General features: G+C 41.6%; 1 protein-coding gene across 3 annotated transcripts in view; it reads left to right on the forward strand.

The window, feature by feature from the left end:
- The first annotated feature begins 487 nt into the window (after positions 1-487).
- fbxl3a (F-box and leucine-rich repeat protein 3a) overlaps positions 488-6330 on the forward strand; it is a 37911-nt gene continuing 32068 nt past the window's right edge. The window contains exons 1-2 of one of the 3 annotated variants that reach the window (XM_045704974.1): positions 492-739; positions 1349-1488. The gene's annotated coding sequence lies outside the window, so the exon portion shown is untranslated. Of the gene's footprint in view, positions 740-1348; positions 1489-6330 lie in introns of all 3 variants that reach the window. The other 2 variants (XM_045704975.1, XM_014163765.2) reach the window with 2 other exon arrangements.

Raw genomic sequence — 6330 nt, forward strand, 5'->3', positions numbered from 1 at the left:
TGAATAAGACCTTAAATGTATGATTATTGTTTTTAACCTTTATTTAACGATGGCCTACCCCGGCCAAACCCAGATGATGCTGGGCCAATTGTGCGCCACCTTATGGGACTCCCAATCACGGCCGGATGTGATGCAGCCTGGATTTGGTGCCTTTTGCACTAAGATGCAGTGTCTTAGACAACTGCGCCAATCGGGAGCCCTGCTACAGTGTGGGCAGTATCAGAGGAAAGAGAGAGGCTGATATCTAGTATGAGGGAAAAGGTGAACCAGGAAATTAGTTCAAAGAGAATATTGAGTAGAACATCATTAGATACAGTCTCAAATATTATTATAATTTTTTTTTTAAAGAGCAACGGGGCTGGCAGGTTGGATTTAGTTTCTCCTTTTCTCTGGCCCACACTCCAGTACAATAGGTGGCGATAATGCACCATACCGTTGGATGCCAACAGCGAATAAATCCCACCGAAGAAGAGGAAGCCATTTCATACAGTATCACCCACAATGCACCGCTACTGTCACAACAACACGTCGCCATTTCACGGATGGGGGGGGACAGCTGAAACTCCTGCAAAATAATTTACGTCACCGGAGATATAGCACAACACACGAACATTATCTAAAAGAAAACTGTAAATGTGGCGATATTTGGCACGGGTGAATGTGCCGGCCGGGGTTGAAGTTGCCAGTGACCGGAGTTTTTCACCTCAACAGCTAGCCAGCTGCCAAGTGTAAACATAAGGTAAGGGGATGGGTCAACTATAATATAATTTGATTGTCGGTTTAACGTTTGGGTTAGTTATCTAACGTTACCAATAATTTGACTAGCTTGTAAAGTGCTGACCGTTAGTTAACTAACTTAGGTTAACATTGGCACAGCAAACTTGGCCAGACAGTATCCTCATGCGTGGAAGGATGCTAACTAGCTAGCTATGAACTTCTAAGTAGTTGTCAAATAACTATATTGTAATGGCTAGCTAACTGATTTACCTAGCTTGCGTTAGGTTCCTCATCATTGTATAGTACTAGTTTGTAGTTAATGTTACAATTGCCCTTCTGGCTCCAAGGGCTGTATGGCCCCATATTAGGCAGTGCAAACCCGTTTTGGTGATTTCTGGTATATCATCAAAATAAATCAATCACAACTTTTTACCTGATTTAAGAACAATAGCATTGGAAATTAAGGTTGAGTTACATTTATATTCCTAAAATGTAAGTTGAAAATGATGCTGTTCCTCCTAACAGTAGAAAATAAATATTTATAAATAGCCCAATGCCAATATGCAGAAAGAGTTTGATATATTTAACATCTGAACATAAAATGTCGTTTTTACACATGGATGTGTAACAGTATAGCTTCCCCTACCTGGGCTCGAACCAGGGACCCTCTGCACACAGACAACAACAGCCACCCTCGAAGCATCGTTACCCATCGCTCCACAAAACCCGCAGCCCTTGCAGAGCAAGGGGAACAACTACTTCAAGGTCTGAGTGAGTGACGTCACCGATTAGAAACGCTATTAGCGCGCACCACTGCTAACTAGCTAGCCATTTCACATCGGTTACACATGTACAACAATAGTAATCATATTTTTTTTATACAAGCACCTTATAAACTGCACACTCCCCAAAAACTCTGTTGTTTTGTCAAGTTGCAATGTGCTGTTTAAAGTACCAACTCAAAAACCACATGGAAACTAGATATATTTTTTACATCACTGGATAGAGGACAGCGTGCAGAACTGTTAGCTACATTTTGAAATGTTGCATTTTAAGGCTAGTGTCGACATGCCCAATGCATTAAGGAAGCTATCTAGTTTAAGCAGATAGCTACAGTGCCTTCACTTTTTCCACATTTTGTTGTGTTACAGCCTGACTTTAAAATTGATTAAATTGAGATTTTGTGTCCCTGGCCTACACACAATACCCTATAATGTTAGTGTAATTATGTTTTTAGACATTTTTACTAATTAAACATTAAATGCTGAGCACAGGCAAAATCCTAGAGTAAAACCTGGTAGTCACCTTTCAGCAGGACAATAACCTAGAACAAAAGGCAAAATATACACTGGAGTTGCTTGCCAAGATTGATTGTTCTAGTTACTAGCTAGCTAACACCACAGATGTGGTGGCCTAGTTAGAGTTTTTACTTAAATATGCTTGAAAATCTATGGCAAGACTTGAAAATGGCTGTCTAGCAATAGTCAACAACCAACTTCACAGACCTTGAAGAATTTCTTAAATAATGTGATAATATTGTACAATTCAGGTGTGGAAGGCTCTTAATCGTTGCCAAAGGTGGTTCTAACATGTATTGACTCATGGTTGTGAATACTTATGTGAATGAGATTTCTGTTTCATTATCAATAAATTTGCAAAAATAAAAAAAACATGTTTTCACTTTGTCATTATGGGGTATTGTGTCGATGGGTGAGTTAATCCATTTAGAATACAGGCTCTAACACAACACAATGTGTAGTAAGTACAGAGGTATGAACACTTTCTGAAGGCACTGTATGTGACCTGTTAGCAATGATTATGATAACTAACCCTTTCATCTGTGGTGCTAGCTAGCTGTATTAGCTACTATGCTAGCTGGCTGGCTATATAAACATGGTGCGGTGCTAAGATATCAGATGGGAGTTAATAGCTAATGTTAGCAGTTTATAATTTTGCACATGCACAATTTTCAGCAACGAGCCATCTAACTTGCAGTGTAACCACACAGTTTCTTAACCACTGATGTATTGTAAGCTATTTACTGGTGTACAATATCTGACCAGCCGCAATCGTATCCATCAGATATCCATCAATAAATTAACACAATTTCCTTTAGGGAAAATCATTTGGGATCAGCAGTACGTTCTGCAAACAGACAAATCAGATCCATTTTAGTGGTCGAGTGGCCTCACTCTGCTACCGCACGGCAAGCAGTACCGGAGCGTCAAGTCAAGGACCAAAAGGCTCCTCAACAGCTTCTACCCTTATTTTATATTCTAAAACTAACAGCAGTGCTTATGATGTAATTCCATACAGGCGTGACATGCTGGAGTGATGCTTCTTTGCAAATGTTGTTGATCAGTAGGCTAATACAAAACCGATTGTTTGTCATCTGTAGCGCCATAGACTCCACTGGTCAGCCAAAATAAGCTCAATAACTCAATGCATGCACACACTCCTATTGAATATGCTTTCACCTGTATTGTGATTAGGCCTATGCCATCTTAATTTACTCAGTTCAAAGTATTCCTGTTATTAATTATTTGGTTTTAAAGTTGATGCATTAGAGCTGCAATGTGTAGCTTTTTGAGCGGCTTGACGAAATAAATATGAGTTATACATCTGTCATTCTTGATGAAAGCAAGTCTCTAAGAAGGGTTAGCTCTGTTTCTATGCTTCCTGTTTATTTCTAGCTTAAACAGATGGATTTTTATAGGGGTTTGTATTAGGCTGCAGAAATTGACTCGAGGGTTTATGCATACAGTGCCTTCAGGAAGTATTCATATGACTTATTCCACATGTTGGTGTTACAGCCTAAATTCAACATTTTATTAAATATTAATTTTTTATCGCCCATCTACACACTACCCCATAATGACAAAGCAAGAACATGGTTTTAGACATTTTTGAAAATTAAATACAGAAATATCAAATTTATTCACACTCCTGAGTCAATACTTTGTAGAAGCACCTTTGGCAGCGGTTACAGCTGAGAGTCTTTCTGGGTAAGTCTCTTAAGAGCTTTCTACACCTGGATTGTTCAACATTTGTTCATTTATTATTTTTTAAATTCTTCAAGCTTTGGCCAGTTGATCATTGCATGACAACCATTTTCAGGTTTTGCCATATATTTTCAGGTGCACTGAATAAAATATAAACAACATGCAACAATTAAAAATATTTTACTGAGCTACAGCTCATATAAGGATATCAATCAACTGAAATAAATGTATCAGGCCCTAATCAATGGATTTCATACAGTTATGCATCTGTTGGCCACAGATACCTTAAAAAAAGGTACTGGCTTCATGGTATGGGTATGCTTGTAATTGTTAAGGGCTGGGGAGGTTTTCAGGATAAAAAATAAATGGAATGGAGCTAAGCACAGGCAAAGTCCTAGAGGAAAACCTGGTTCAGTCTGCTTTCCACCAGACACTGGGAGGTGAATTCACCACCGGCTCTGACACTCGTGCGGTGTGGCAGGTCTTGCAAACTATTACGGACTACAAAGGGAAACCTAGCTGTGAGCCTACCAGCCAGGCTAAATGCCTTTTATGCTCGCTTTGAGGCAAGCAACACTGAAGCATGCATGAGAACACCAGCTGTTCCGGAGGACTGTGTGATCGCGCTCTCCGTAGCCAATGTGAGAACGGCCTTTAAACAGGTCAACACTTACAAGGCTGCAGGGCCAGACGGATTACCAAGATGTGTACTCTGAGCATGCACGGACCAACTGGCACGTGTACATTTTCAACCTCTCCCTGACCGAGTCTGTAATACCTACATGTTTCAAGTAGTTCACCATAGTCCCTGTGCCCAAGAAAGCGAAGGTAACCTTCCTAAAGGACTACGTCGGTAGCCATGAAGTACTTTGAAAAGCTAATCAAGGCTCACATCAATACCCTCGTCCCGGAAACCCTAGACCCACTCCAATTCGCATACCGCCCCAACAGATCCACAGATGACGCAATCTCAATAACACTCCACACTGCTCTTTCCCTCCTGGACAAAAGGAAAACCTTTTGCGAGAATGCTGTTCATTGACTACAGCTCAGCATTCAACACCATAGTGCTCACAGCAACTGGATCCTGGATTTCCTGACGGGCCGCGCCTAGGTGGTATGGGTAGGCAACAACACATCTGCCACACTGATCCTCAACACGGGGCCCCTCAGAGGTGTGTGCTTAGTCCTCTCCTGTACTCCCTGCTTGGCCACGCAGTTGTGGGTGAACAAAACTCCAACACTATCAAGTTAGCTGACGACACAACGGTGGTAGGCCTGATCACTGACAACGATGAGACAGCTTATAGGGAGGGGGTCAGAGACCTGGCAGTATGGTGCCAGGACAACAACCTCTCCCTCAACGTGAGCAAGACAAAGGAGATGATTGTGGACTACAGGAAAAGGCGGGCAGATTTAACATGGGTCCCCATATCCTAAAAGTTCTACAGCTGCACCATCAAGAGCATCCTGTTGCATCACCACCTGGTATGGCAACTGCTCGGCATCCAACCGTAAGGCACTACAGAGGGTTGTGCGTACGGCCCAATACATCATCAGCTTCCTGCCATCCAGTCATAGACTGTTTTCTCTGCTCCCGCACGGCAAGCGGGTACTGGAGCGCCAAGTCCAGGTCCAAAAGGCTTCTTAACAGCTTCTACCCCCAAGCCATAAGACTGCTGAACAATTATTCAAATGGCCCCCGTATATACCCTTTTTTCTTTTTTAACTTTAGTTTATTTAGTAAATATTATCTTAACTGCATTGTTGGTTAAGGGCATGTAAGTAAGCCGTTCGCGGTAAGGTCTACACCTGTTGTATTCGGCACGTGACAAATAAAATTAGATTTGATTACCTAAAACACAAGCCAAATCTACACTGGAGTTGCTTACCCAGAAGATAGTGAATGTTCCCGAGTGGACGAGTTACAGTTTCTTAAATCTACACTGAACAAAAATATAAACGCAACATGTAAAGTGTTGGTCCCATGTTTCATGCTGAAATAAAATATCCCAGAAATGTACCATACGCACAAAAAACTCATATTTCATTCACTACTTTGTTTACATCCCTGTTAGTGAGCATTTCTCCTCGCCATGATATCCATCCACCTGACCGGTGTGGCATTTCAAGATGCTGAATAAACAGCACGATCATTACACAAGTTCACCTTGTGCAGAGGACAATAAAAGGCTGCTCTAAAATGTGCAGTTTTGTCACACAACACAATGCCACAGATGTATAATGTTTTGAGGGAGCATGCAATTGGCATACTGACTGCAAGAATGTCCACCAGAGCTGTTGCCAGAGAATTCAAAGTTCATTTTTCTACCATAAGCCACCTCCAACGTGTTTTTGGAGAATTTGGCAGTAGGTCCAACCGGCCTCAACCGTAGACCACGTGCAACCACGCCAGCCCAGTAGCTCCACATCTTCACTTGTGGGATCATCTGAGACTAGCCACCTGGACAGTTGACAGAAATTGACAAGTATTTCTGTCTGTAATAATGCCCTTTTGTGGAGGGAAAAATATGCTGCCCCAGGCTGCACCCCTGCCCAGTCATGTGAAATCCATAAATTAGGGCCTAATTTATTTATTTAAATTGACTAA

This window comes from Salmo salar, chromosome ssa21, assembly GCF_905237065.1.
Source record: "Salmo salar chromosome ssa21, Ssal_v3.1, whole genome shotgun sequence".
NCBI lineage: Eukaryota > Metazoa > Chordata > Actinopteri > Salmoniformes > Salmonidae > Salmo > Salmo salar.